The sequence below is a fragment of the Haemaphysalis longicornis genome, unplaced genomic scaffold (assembly GCF_048455015.1).
Source record: "Haemaphysalis longicornis isolate Haplotype H1 unplaced genomic scaffold, Haemaphysalis longicornis Haplotype H1 scaffold_1, whole genome shotgun sequence".
Lineage (NCBI taxonomy): Eukaryota > Metazoa > Arthropoda > Arachnida > Ixodida > Ixodidae > Haemaphysalis > Haemaphysalis longicornis.
The window spans coordinates 318,373,839-318,388,412 of NW_027526203.1; the positions used below are offsets into that span (position 1 = coordinate 318,373,839).

At 47.6% G+C, this 14,574-nt stretch overlaps 1 non-coding gene across 1 annotated transcript; it reads right to left on the reverse strand.

Annotated features, from left to right (window-relative positions):
- Nucleotides 1-929: 929 nt before the first annotated feature.
- On the reverse strand, nt 930-1,002 carry Trnaa-ggc (transfer RNA alanine (anticodon GGC)). The gene has a single exon. It is a non-coding gene; the product is annotated as a tRNA-Ala (tRNA).
- Between the last annotated feature and the right edge of the window lie 13,572 nt (nt 1,003-14,574).

A 14,574-nucleotide genomic window follows, 5' to 3' on the forward strand; every position in this document is an offset into this window, starting at 1 on the left:
TAGGGGGACCAGACCGCTACGTGACCATCCCTAGACCACTGGCTTCCTGATCGTGTTCTTTAAATACGAGCGACGCGCCATTGTTGAGAAAATGTGTTTAGCGGAGGGCAAAGTGGGCATTAAATTTTCCGCTCAGCCACGCCGGAGGGCTCCCACCCTGTTAATTAGATGCTTGGGCAACTCGAATAAACTTCCTTCTTCTGTCAAGAAAGGAATTAATCTTATAGCCGACTCTCCAAGGAACACGCCTTACGCAAGCTGGCGGTACCGCCAAGCTGGCAATTCAAGGATCTTGGCGCAAAAATGACATACTCATTGCACGTATCTCTCCCTGATTGAGGTGCGCGCGCGCGTGTGTGTGCTTGTGCTTGTGCGCGCGCGTGTGCATGCGTGCGTGCGTGCGCGTTCGTGTTTGCGCACGTGCTTTGTACATCTCAGATTCGATCTATCGTCGTGTTTAACGCGCCGAAGCTACACCTGGGGCATGAGGGCGCCGTAGTGGAGGGCTTTGTATTAATTTTGACCACCTGAGGATCTTTAACGTGAGCCGAAATCTCCGTCTCTGCTGTCGTCGCCTCCGTCGGCTGCGAAAGAGACGGAGGAGTAGTGAGATCGTCAAACAACGGGTTTGAGCTTCCTTTAATTTTATATATATATATATATATATATATATATATATATATATATATATATATATATATATATATATATATATATATATATATATATATATATATATATATATATATATATATATATATATATATATATATATAGCGAATCAGAATAGGAAATGAGGGGCTCGTAGTAATAACACAGAAATAAGGGTTGGCAGCCAAGAAAACCTCGGAAAGCAAAGGGGAGGTTGTGGTAGGTCATTGAAACAGATAAAAAATTTGGAAAGAAAGAAAGAAAGCGGAGAAAAAATGCCCGCCAGGTGGGATCCGAACCCACGACCTCCAGAATGCCGGTCTGGTGCGATAACCACTACGCTACCGGCGGGCGATTTTATGGTATTCTGGAGGTCGTGGGTTCGGATCCCACCTTGCGGGCATTTTTTCTCCGCTTTCTTTCTTTCTTTCCAAATTCTTTATCTGTTTCAATGACCTACCACAACCTCCCCTTTGCTTTCCGAGGTTTTCTTGGCTGCCAACCCTTATTTCTGTGTCATTTCTACGAGCCCCTCATTTCCTATTCTGATTCGCTACATGCATAGCGAGGGCCTCTGTTCTGGCAGTCTTGGTGCCATAGGGAGCTTAAGAAGGTTTAACGCTGGTTGACCACTCTCCACATGTCGTAGACACTTGTGTCACGGCGCGGGGTTTAAAAAGAAGGTCCCCTTCACCCCGAGAAGTCAGAGTGGCGCTGGCTACCACCCCCAAGCACAGGAAAAAATTACATTGACATAAATACCCCAGAAAGCGGAGGGGAAAATCGCCCCGCCGGTAGCGTAGTGGTTATCGCACCAGACCGGTATTCTGGAGGTCGTGGGTTCGGATCCCACCTGGCGGGCATTTTTTCTCCGCTTTCTTTCTTTCTTTCCAAATTCTTTATCTGTTTCAATGACCTGCCACAACCTCCCCTTTGCTTTCCGAGGTTTTCTTGGCTGCCAACCCTTATTTCTGTGTTTATATATATATATATATATATATATATATAAAGTTTCCACCCATGCGCTTCACCAATACAACTCAACCAACAACTATTCATGGATCACCGATTTAACCATAGCAAAGAACATCACTTAATCAAAGAATATCTCAAAGAATACATTTCACTTGTCTCTGGTTTCAATCTTTGTAGTGCCCGTGTGTGACGTCAAGCGACGTCCCATTCAAGTGACGTCGCATGGGTAATCATTTTGGGTGTTGTTTACAGCTTCGCTTTCCAACCACCTTCACAGGGTGCTTTGGCGCACATTTTAAAGACGATAGTCTTTCTTAGGCTACTTAAACCCAGAAATTTTGGTCTGTCTGTGTGTCTGTCTGTCTGTTTGACGCGCTTGAAAGTCTCTGGTTCAACTTCAATCAATCAATCAATCAACCTTTTATTTAGCCATCTTTTCATAAAAGAGTGCTGGGACAAGAACAAAAAGCCGCAGTACAGCAGCTTGACGAGGTCCTTGCCCCGTTGTCTTGGCAACGGGTACAGCGTATGGATTCGTCATAGATACAAAAAATACAGTAAAACTACAACAAACGTGTACAGGTACAGCGTATGGACTCTCCTTCATAGATACAAGAAATACAGTAAAACTACAACAAACGTGTGACAGATACTACAGATACAGATACGTCATCGATGCTAGGCTTTGCACACTAAGGGCAGAATTGAAAAGCACATACATTATATATAATGCACAGCAATACTTCACGAAATATCAACCAGAGAAAATTGGGTGTTTGAAATTATACAAAAATACATAGGCCGCAGCCCGAGTCACAGGTATATAGGCTTGAAACGCCGAAATACAAGCCAATGACAAACACACAAAAGATTTTAGGCAAGCCTCCATTTTTAATCATATGCGATTTCAATCGTTTCCTCGAAATACTACTTAAATCTACGCCAATTCTGTGTAATTTGTTTAATAAACACGGTACACGATACTGTAATCTTGAAAATCCGTAGTTCGTACGCGAGAAAGGTTGTGACCACACGTTTCTCTCCCTAAAGCTATACGGTACTAGAGTTGGCTTATTTAGGTTACACAGGTCTATAAAGGCTTTGTTGTTATATTGGAAAAATTGTTTGCATTTGAGCATGAGGTTAGTTTCATATAAATGCTGAATCGGTACTACATTAAGGCTGCAAAAAATTTCGTAGGTATGCGCATCATATGGTACGTTAGCTATATTTCGGATTGCTCTTTTCTGCAGTACACCTAGCTTGTGTATGTTGGTTCGTGATGTTGTTCCCCATACAAGAGAACAATACCTTAAGTGAGAGGAAAATAATGCATGATAAATTAAAAGCTTAATCTTGGACGGTAACACATGTCGTAATTTCCCCAATACACCACACGTCCTGGCCAGAAATCTAGCGGTGCGCTCAATATGGTCATCCCAAGTTAAATGGTTATTAAAAATTACCCCCCAAAGTTTTAACTTCTGTCGACAACTGTATGTTCTCCGATCCAAGATAAATTGCAATATCTTGGTTAATACATTTTTGCGGTGGCGTAAATAGAAGAGCTTTTGTTTTTACTGCATTTATTTCCAGGGAATTGATTTTACTCCATTTTAATGGAGTAAAATTGTAACGAGAGTGCCGTTTTCCTTACTTTATTTTTCTTATTTCTCCCATCATCTCGCGTAAGGGCTCGCTGAGGAGGGAGTAGTGTAAGGGGCCATGCCGAACGAAAAGCAGCAGTCAGGTACACCCCTCCCCCCTTCCCCCTCAAAAAAAAAAAAAAAAGAATCTTACAGTCACGACATCCGTGCTTAGCTTAATCCCTCCCCAAAGCTACCCGCGACCGCTTCTTTTTCACATAAAGGCCACGGAAGCGGGTGAGCCCTCCCGAGACTAATCTGTAGGGAGGGTAGGATTTTCTGAAATCAATGCCTTGACGTGAAATCGTGCACAGATTTGAAGACTGGAAGCTCTGCTGGGACTTTTGTCATGCAGGATGTAACAGTTATATTCTTTTCAGTGCTAACGAAAATATTCATGGCACACTTAAGCCTGTACAGGGATTTGAAGGCAAAAGCCAGCGATTACGAAACACCTCTCCACTGCTGCAGCGTATTGACGGTGCCGTCACGTTGACCTGCTACGCGGCACGCATTAGCCGAATACTTGTTCCATTCTGGCGCGCTACCTGCACTCTTAAAAAAAGTTTGTGGCATTCACTAACGGAACACTAGCAAGTTAATTGTCCCAGTATACACTAGATACTTAGTAACTAGTTGGTAATAAATGCAGCACTAGTCAGGGTTACTAACTGAACCAGGCAGTAAGCACCCCTACCTTCATTAGTGAAGTCCTAGCGATAACACCCTCCTGAGCTACTTGCGTTTACCAACTGACCATGTGTAAGGCCGGATTCAGACTGTTGCCGCAACTGTCGCAATAACTGTAAAGAATGACGTCATTTCACGTCTCAGCCAACCGAACTACGTGACACGCCGTTTTTTTACGTCCATAGATCATGATATGGCTTTTCCGTCGGTAGTCTGAACATAGCATCATACGCAAGGCCTTATTCCAGTGTATACTACTTCCTACACACAGTTAATTTCCTAACCACGCAGTTGCTATTGGCAGACCATACCGCGGGGTAGTTAGGTTCGTAAGAAGTTAGTAAATACGGCCGTTACTACCCTTTTACCACCTTTTTTATGAGTGTTCTTAGCGCTGCACTCTAAGAAGTCCCCGTATATAGGTCGTCTTCACCACAGAGCTCCAGAATGACAAGTTGAAGTGACCAAGTGTGCAAATTCGGAGTATGGCGAAACCCAACATATGATTTGACTGTAAAAAGTGCGTGGGCGCAGGGACAACACGCAAGGCGTGAATGGCGTTTTGCATTGCACAATATACCTGCGCTGATGTCCTTTTCCATTCAAATTTAATGCCTGGCCACGTCATTCGTCGAATTTGCACATTAGGCAACTTCGACTGGTCGTTCTGAAGCATTGTGGTGAAGACGCCCTACGCGGACTTCTTAGAGTGTGTACAGTTACAGAATTTGGCTGCTGCTCGGCGACCCGGGTCGAAATCCCATTCTAGCCCGAAAGTATTTTATTTATATTTTATTTATTTATTTTCTCTTTACAGCGGCCGTCATTTGGGTACCATTTTCGTTGTCGCCGACAACTGCAGACCCTTTTGGCGTTTGATAAGGCATCCGAGGGTTTCACCCCAATATGTCGTTTTTTTTTTTTTTTTTTTGTCGAGCTGTGCGCAGTCATCTTTTTTTCAGTTTCTCACGATTTTCCGAACAAAAAATGGAAGGAACGTGTTCTTACACGCCACTCAAAATTCATAAAATTTTATATCTTTATCCCGGCCGCTGTGCTGCTTTTTAGGTGGAGGCGAAAAGCGAAAACGCCCGTGTGTTCGAGATTTCGGCGCACGTTTAAGATTCCCAGGTGGTCGAACTTAATCCGGAGCCCAACACTACGGCGCGCCTCACCGCGTGCGAGCGCGGGTGTAGTCTCCGAGCTCGCCTGACAGCGTCCCTTTGTGGCGCGTTCCCCATTCCCCAGGTCCGGACCAGCGCGCCGAAACGTCCGCGCGCTACCACAGAGGCTGCCCCGTGGTCATGCTACATTCCACCAGACCTCGCCGAACGGCGGCGCTAGTGCGGAGGAAAAACTAGAGTTCCTCCCGCAGGGAGCTAAGAGTTGCGCGACCCTTTTCCACGCGCCGCCGTGATGACGTCACTCCGGTTATCCACGCCGCGCAGAGAAGCCCCCTCTACGGCTGCGCCGCAGCCGCCGACGCGAGCGGCACCGCGCCCCGCCCAGGAACAGCAGCAGCAGCAGCAGCAGCGTGAGCGTCATCGCAGGAATCCAGCGTAGCCGCCATGGAGTCTTTCCTCCATGGTAGCCGCCGTAAGGCGCCGCCGACCGAAGCGCCCCCACCGCGCGTCGGCCGCCGTCGGAGGCGCGGCGGCGCGGCTCCTACACGCGCGACGGGCGGCTTTCCCGCAGCAATCCGGATAACAAGATGGCGGACGGTCGCGCAACTCTTAGCTCCCTGCGGGAGCTATATACAGGAACTCAAGGAAAAACTGGTTCTCGGGTAAGGCAGAGGGGAAAAGGGTCCACTCCACCCCGGCGGCAACAAATCCTGCGGTTGCTGGCGCGCTCCCGTCGCGCGGGCGAGGCGCGCTGTGCAACGCCGGCCGCGATGGAAAGCTAGGCAGAAAGGGGTTCACGTTCAAGTCGCGATCCCCACAAGTTACCTTATGTCTCTTCTTAAGTATAAGTACCTTGGCGTTCACATCAGCACTAAGCTGCAATGGCATGAACATATTAATTATGTTACTAATAATGCTAATCGCATGCTTGGCTTCTTGCGCCGTGATTTTGCTCTTGCTTTAGCGTCTTTAAAGCTCTTAAAACCCTTGTTGGAACAGCATTAGAATATGCATCACCGATTTGAGGCCCTCATATTGTGGTGTTGTATTATTCCTCTTTGTAAGCCATTCAGAACCGCGGTGCTCGATTCATTGTAACAAACTACTTGCGAACCGCTAGCATCTCGTCAATTAAAGCGGCTCTTAAACTCAGCGACCTTGCTACTAGAAGGAAAATTGCGCGTTCCTGCCTTTTTCATAAGATTTACTTTTTCTAATCTCATTCTAAAACAGGCTCTCCTTTCTGCTCCCTCCTACAAATCAGCACGTGACGACCGCAGGTGCAAAGTAGAGGTTCCCAATTGTCGCGCAAACCCATACTTTTACTTGTTCATGCCCAAGGCGTGCGACGACTGGAAGCACCTCCCCGCCTCCATAGCCCGCATTAAGGATCCCACATCATTCAAAACGGCTGTAACGAATGTTGTTTAAATTGTTACCCACTCCTCTCTGCAACGTCTTCGGGCTTTGGGAGTATTTTTAAGAAAATAAATAAATAAATAAATAAATAAATAAATAAATAAATAAATAAATGTCAAGAGGCGAACAGAGGCCATGTGCATGGGTTGCCTAACAGCCCTGAGCACGTGTGCGCACATGGATGCATGCATGCGCCGTGTTGTGTATGTAGTACATTTGCCCACATGCATGTACTTACGGGAATGTCTATGAGCACGTTGTGTACACAATACATTTCCATCGGCATATACCTACACGCATCGTATATGTACATGCACACGCATGTTTACATAGGATGTGTATATGTACGCACTCCAATGTATACACACAGTCTCTACACACAAAGCAAGCGTACACATATACAACATGGAAAACTAACAAACACATAAAAAAACAAACACGAAAATATCAAAAAGAAAGAACACACAAAACGCCAAACACAACAAACACATAAATAACTAAATAAATAAATAAATAAATAAATAAATAAATAAATAAATAAATAAATAAATAAATAAATAAATAAATAAATAAATAAATAAATAGTGCGTGCCGCGTGCGCGTGCGGAGCAGGTGCGCACAAACCGCGCGCAAAGCTCTGATTCCAGGAAAGCTGTGGCATGTTCCAGTCTGCTTGCTCACGTAATTCGCGCCGTAAGACGAAGAAATGAAAGTGAAGAAGGAGACGCAAACACGATGTGGCAGAACAGAAGGCACATGAAGTAATTCGAGCTCAGAGAAAGAGAAAGGAAAGCGGTGAAAGAGACGCCAATGCGACGGTAGCAGTAAGGCCGGGTTCAGACTGTTGCCGGAACTGTCGTAATAACTTTAAAGAATGACGACATTTCACGTCTTAGCCAACCGAACTGCGTGACATGCTGTTTTTTTTACGTCCATAGATCATGATATGGCTTTTGCGTCGGTAGTCTGAACTGTGCAGGCATGCCATTTTGCGCACGCGCACTTCAATAAGGTGCACACAATTGGTTTTCCACTTAAAGCGAACTACGTGAGTAATGCTATGTTACGCAACTGACGGAACAGACGACAGCTAACTAGCCATCGCCGTAGGAAACAGCGGTCCGCGCAATTCTGTCGGCTTAAACTTCAGATAATTTCATTAGTTGGAAATATTACGACAGCTGCTGCCGCAATCCGACCTTGCCCTATATAGTGTGCGACGTTTGAAATACGTTAAGCCAGCTGGACGCACTGCTGTCTTGTTTCTCTCTTATCACAGGACGTGATATACGTCTGGCTGCAACTAAAAATTTGCCTGTACGCACTTATGTGTCGTTGAAGTCGAAGTCCCCCCCCCCCCCCCTTATCCCCTCATGCCAACTTTATTTCGCTCGACATGCATGTACCCTCCACGGTGGCGTAATGGCTAGATGCGAAAGGACAGCAAACTGTTGGCGAGATAGGCTGCTTGGTACACGAGTTATTGGGAATTCCACCAACGCCACTTCTTTTGCATGTTCTTGAGAATGCGTATTTATCGCAGTAATCGCATCCTGTACTCTTTCAGCTAATTCCCTCGAAATAATATGCAAACCCAAAGTTTTTACATTACTGCTTTCTAGGTCGATTTTCTTTGTTAGCTGGGATTAAATTAACGCAAGAGTGACCACTCTTGCCATAAGATACACTAGAAGACAAGCCTGCGGTGGCTCTGCTTCCCCACAATGCACTCGACTGACCAATGCGCGCTGAAAACAATCAAATTTCTGCGTATGACTATGAGTAGCATACGATTCGACTCAAAAAAATTATTAGCAGTTCCATCATGTAAAGGTCGAAGCTCTTTAGCACACGGCGTAAAAGTGACACAGAATTTAGGCATATAGATTTGCAGTGGTTGAACGTGGTTGAGCCAAGTTTGTCGAGCGATAGTTTTAAGTGCGAATGCACTTTATAAGCGACCCCAAACCATCCACCGCCGGCGGCGTTGGCGTCCGCAGTGCTCCTCTATATTTGAAAAAGAAACAGCATCCGGCGCCAGGTTTCGATCCGAGGACTTTGCGGCCGCAGCGCGACGTTCTACCGACCAAGCCACGGACGCTTTTTTTTTTTTTTTTGTAACAGTAACTTTATTTACAAATATACAAACAGGGCCAGATGAAGTGGTTACTGAGGTTTCAGAGAACAGTGTAACATGCTATGCTCACACAGACAAATGATCGCGTTCGGGAACGTACAAGCCAAGACAAAATTCGGCGTGTTTCGACAGGGAAGTGAAAACCATTAGTAGGCAGTGCCAGCAAAGCCACGTATTGCCGGCGTGGTTCCTGTTAGAAACACTTACAAATGGGCGATGGTGTCATTTGTTTACAGTATACGGTAGTGAAGTAGGGGCAAGGGGTTGGGCGTAGAAGTTATGGAGAAAAGTCGTTAGTGAGCAGAAGTGGCCCATGGTGCTGTCGCGCTACCGGCCCTCAGATCAAGTCCCATCTCCTTTGCTGCTCTACCTTAAACTCCATGAGGGCTCGTGAGCCCCGCGCCAGTGAGTCGCGAAGCTCAGTGTCTGAATCGGGCCCGTCAAGGGCGGCCACTGCCCACTGCGCCTTCTGTACAAAGTGCCTCCACGCCGGCAGCGGGCTTTCCGCACATTCAACCACGTCGACTCTCGCCCTCCATAGCGAGTGGAGACCTATGACGTGGACGCAGTCACGGAGAAGCGGGTGCTCCGAGGCCGCCTCCAAGAACCTCCAGTTCATCCAGGTGAGCTGCCAGTACGTGTCGAAAGAGCACTGCAGCTCGTCCCAGAAATACGACGCCGTGTTGCACTCCACAAAGACGTGCTCTGCCGTCTCCCTCCTTCCACACAACAAGCAGTTGGTCCCTCCAGGAAGAAAGAAGCCCCTCTCCCCCTGTCTTGCCTTAGTGGGTAGAACCCCTGTGTGAAAACGGAAGAAGAAATCCTTCGAACCAGTAGGAATGGGGAGCTTCCGCACTCGCCGGAGGACGTCACTTTTCATGCGCCCTAGAGGTGGTGAGCGATACATGGGGGGTGGAAGGATCTGTTCCACCAGGTCCCAGTACGCGACGGTGATATCAGTGTTAGACGCGCCTTATATCTTTAACGCATTCAAACTACGTCGTCAGCGGCGTGCGTTGGCGACTCAGCGGCGTTATAGCGGCTTGATAACTGCGTGGTGTACACGTGATACTACAAACCCGATGGAAGAGATGGAAGAGAAGGCGGCGAGGCGGTGGGCTGCGGGGGCCGCGCGCAAGCGCCGCAAGCGGGCCGACAACCGTGCATTCGCACTTTCACATTCTCCCCCTCGGGGAAATGTGGGGGAATTTTTGGTTTTCGCGCCGTGAGCGCGCAGTGAACGTGCACACAATTGAACCGCACGACGAAACCGACTCTGCTCGGTGCAGTCGGCGCTAAGCGTGAGAGCGCAGTGCCATTGTGCCATGTCACGACGGCGCGCGCCCTCACTCGTTCCCCGTACCCCCTCTCTACACCCCTCCCCTTGGAATGAACCAGCGATTGGTTGCTTTCACTGCGCAACCCCGCGAAGCGCTTTGTTGACGCGTACGACTACAACTACGGGACACCTAAGGCTTTCGCTTTAAGAAGTTCTTCGCTTGATATATCCTTTCTTGGAAAAAATAGTGTAGTTGGTTTCCGCTCTCCATAAACACCAGTTGGTCTGCATCACCGGAACGCTTCGGAATGGCCTATGATAGCGATAAAGTCAGCAGGATAGGCCGAAGAAATGCCCAACATATAGTTTTACCCGAAGAAGGCAGTACATACACGTTGTGACATTACACAATTCAAGAATGACGTTTTGAATTGCGCAAATCAAAAAGCCAAATGTTCAGGCTCCAATCGTGTGTTGGGATTCCTTGTTTGCCGTATTTACACTCACGAGTTAGTGATTTCTTTAACATTTCAGGCACCGTTCAGATGCTCAAGATCAATAAAACACACGAGAAAAGTAGTTTCAATCGTTTGGAAGCATTGAAAAGAGTAGCAACCGCCGCAGGCATTGAATGCCACTGACCAGTCGCGTGTGTGAGCGCATTTGGGTCGTTGACACCGAAATTATGAGCCGGCGGTGGCGTTCGCCGGGGCACCATGCCGGCCAAGGTTGCATATTAACGCTTCGGGGACAGCGCACGGCTGTATACAAGGCAGCATGGCTCAGAACAGCCGGGAAAAAAGAAAGCAGTTTCCAAGGAGAGGAAGACGGGAGGAAATTGAGCATTGCCAGCTGCAGCTAAAGTGCTCCGTTGCTTAGTAGCGCGCGTGTGACTGAATTACTCGAAGCGCTTGAACTGCTTAGCAAAGGTAGAAACACGATGCCCCTGTCGCCTTTTACCGACTATTTCCGCGGCCTTCCGCATTGTCCCGCAGCCGTACGTTTGGTCGTCGAGCCTCGAACTGGACCGCGATCGCGAAATAAAGAAGGCCCCTGTTTGTACGTCACTCGGAGGAAGGACGGCCACAGTCCGATGCGCCAGAAAGCCTTGTTGCTGTCACAACAGGATTCCGACTTTTAAAATGCTTAGCCGTTTATTTTCGTATGGACTCAACGAGGAAACCCGTCTGCATACCAGTAACGCTTGATGTGCACACTTTCGCTGCCACGGTAATGCTAATAATAACAGGCCCTATACTTCGATATCAGACTCCTTATATTGCCTCCTGAAAAGGGTCTTCTCAGCATTGCTCTGTAGAGGGGCTTGGTGTGCAGTGCCTCATGCAGCTCCCTTTATCCATTATACTTAGATATCAGACTTCTTATCAGGCTCCGGGAAAAAATTATTTTCAGCGATGGATTTGTGTATAGTACTGAGGACGTCACTAAGTGGTCCGTATGTATGCTGCTGGATAGAGATACATGGTGTCTTATAGAAGTATCGCAAAACAAAATATAAACACTGCGAAAAAGCAACCACAAAAACAATCATTATGTGCCTCTTCGTGTATTTCAAAGGACAATCTCTTAACCGATATAAAAGTGCTTATGGCGCGTCGACACAACTGTGATTAAGCTCTGCGATTGCGTACGCTCCAATGATCTCACGCGTGACCTAATGGCTCCTCTTAGCTAAAATCTGGCATCTCGAAAAATCTGGTACGCAACCGCAGTCCCGGCAATGAAGGCCGAGATCAGGGCCGATTTAAGAGAATTTGGGGCCCTGTGCTAATGCGGTAGTATCCCCCGCCCCTTCGCCCCCTCCCCCGCCCTCTCCTCGAACCCAATGTTAGCTGTCTCCAAATTAAAAAAAAAGAACGTGCGATGAATGGGATTCACGCGACAGTAATGCGCGAGATTTTTTTTTCTTTTGCGGCCCACGGAGCACAAGCTACGGTAGTACTCAGCGAACACAAGCTATAGTCGGATAACCAAAAACCTCCTCAGTGCACTAAACACCAAGCTGTGCTCATCTAGAAGCTTAATTACTGCGGCTACGCTCCCCCTCATCTCTGTCCAGTAAACGGTCTTGGCCACGAGATGGTTATACCATGTCAATTACGCTGCTCGAGTTACAGCAAGCTAGCCATGCTGCCACGCAGTGCCGGTGTGTTCGAAACTGTTTTCATGTGCGCAAACCTTCTCTCGTCTTTTCGAATCAGTAAAGCCGTGCGTGGTGAAAGAACTCGGGCTGCTCGAAAACAGAATTTGCACATAAAACAGTACACAGGGTCTTTGGATTTCGAATACATTAATCGGTAACGCTCGTAAGGTTCTCCATTTACATACTTGCGAGCTAAAAAATGAGGTAATTATAGAGTTCCAGAGTTTTGTATTGTCTTTCGGAAAACGGAAAGGTTTCTGCCCGATTTCGTAATTACAGCGGCCCTTTATTAATGCACTCGTCCTAAAAGTTTTCATTATAATGTCCAGCCACTTAGCTGGGTCACTTTAGAAAATATCGGGGGCTACCTCTTGCTGCTGGGGTTCTGTATTTGCTTGGCGTCCCAAGAAAAAGCCAGCTGATCCGTACTCTCGAGGAACGCATTCTTGGTTGGAATATTATCCGGAGTGCAACTACCACAATACAAGCCACCGGGCTGTAAGTGTCGTTTGCTGGAGCTTGTCAGCATTAGGAGGCTGATCGGAGAGGTTTGGCGCCAGTTGATCGGAGGCAGCAGACGTGGAGCTCAATGGCAGGGGCGCCACCGAGTAGCATGGATGCTGCTTACTCACGAACACGACATAACTTGGTTGACGTCGGTTGCTCGCAGGTAGGAACGGATGAGACCTTAGGCGTCCTCTCCCACAGTCCGGGCAATTACGAGGAGTGAAATCTTGCTGCTCACCAGAAAATCGTAGTGATGGACTCGATAGGTTCTACACAGAAACACTGTCGCTTTGGGATTTGGAAACTAAGTTGCAGTGGAGCAATTATGCGGCTTCGTGGAAGCTGCACTGTGTAGATACTTCATCTTTCGCAGTTGGCAGCTTTTTTTCAAGCTCTTTTCTTTCTAACGTTGTTTTTCGCTTAGACTGACGCTTTCGACCAGACATTCCGTTTTTTTTTTAATATTTCCAAATCAGTGACATAGCCACTCTCTCGTTCACCAGGCGGGTGGGGTTAGAGCTGGGTGGTGTCAACTCTAGGCCAAGACGAGCTAGTTGCTTCTATTCGCTGGCACCGTGGAGAGACGACATCTTCGAAGTCATCTGATTAGAGTAGATATATTGCGTCCTCTAGTTACTTCATATGCTATGTACATAATAACTCTTCCGAACAGAGAGAAACCGCCCTGTCCAATCGTAATGCCAAGTGTTTCCTCAGCCCTTAAGTCCTATTGGTCGACTTGAAGATGTTTAGCCCGGGTCCAATTGCCCCAATCACCGTCTGCGCACCCGTATTTCCCAGAGTGTCCATTGGTTACCTTCACCGCACCTTTCTCGCCCTGCCCTCTCTTACGTATGTCCTGGGGTTCGCGATGTCCGCCGCCACGGTGGAGCGTGGTTAAGGGTCCAGCTCACACTGTCAAAGCGATCCGGCTGTTAAAATGAATGGCTTAAAAAAGCACCACTGTCGTTGCATTTGGTTGTTTCTATGAAGAGCACGGCTTCTCTTCCCTCCTTGCAACTGGTGCTCCGACGCCTGGGCTCTGGCAGTTCACTGCCATTGCCTTCCGTCCGTATCGTCCGTGCGTTTTCTCTCTCGCGAGCCGCCTTTTACGGGCACAACGACACACCGCCTCTCTGGAGTGGGCTTCTCGAATCTCGAGCACCGGCGCTACAAAAGGGAAACATCCGTTAGAAGCACTGGTCGACAGATGGAGTCGGGTGTCACTGAGTGCCGCCGTGGCCACCCGCTGCAACTTAAATGGTTTGCCGAGCGGCGGCTTCCGCATTTGTCGTTGTCTTCGTATGTCCAGCCAGGGGAACGGTGTTCCCTCTGACGACGGACGTTGATTGATTGATTGTGGGGGTTTAACTCTTTCGTTACCACGCCTATTCAAATCGATCACCGGTGATCGATGATTTATATTGCCTATTTCAACAAGTTGTAGTTGTTTGTCGTACACTTAATGCGGCCTGTGGTTAGTCTAGGCACTGCCCCTTTAGAATCAGTTTAAATTTTCCCGCTCCGGCGACATTGAGATTTTTGACGGCGTTTTTTGCGAGCTTAGGTGCGTGTGTTTTTGAGGAAGGGGGCGTGGCTGCTGCACTTGAGAAAAAAGGATGCAGATCGTGGTTAGGCTGCATTACCATAATATTTTTTTTGTCAAAAGGCTCCTGGCAAGTCAAATACCAAATAATGCGGTCAACTTTGTAATCCGACAGTGTTGAGAGGCGATAATTACTTGAAAATGGCCCCAGCTATTCACTTATGATCTTTGGTTCGGTCAAAGGGCAGCTTTATTCTCCCAAAGCTTATTTCTGATGGTCCCCCACATGTCTAGCAAGTGTGCCTGCCATTTTCAACCAGTTTCCAGAAGTTTCGGTTTCGTTTTTGCATTGCGAAATTCATATTTGGCGCTACTACGCAGTTACCCAACTACAAGCTCATTTGCCATGGCGCCTCCGTTCCCCGCTACTGCTCCT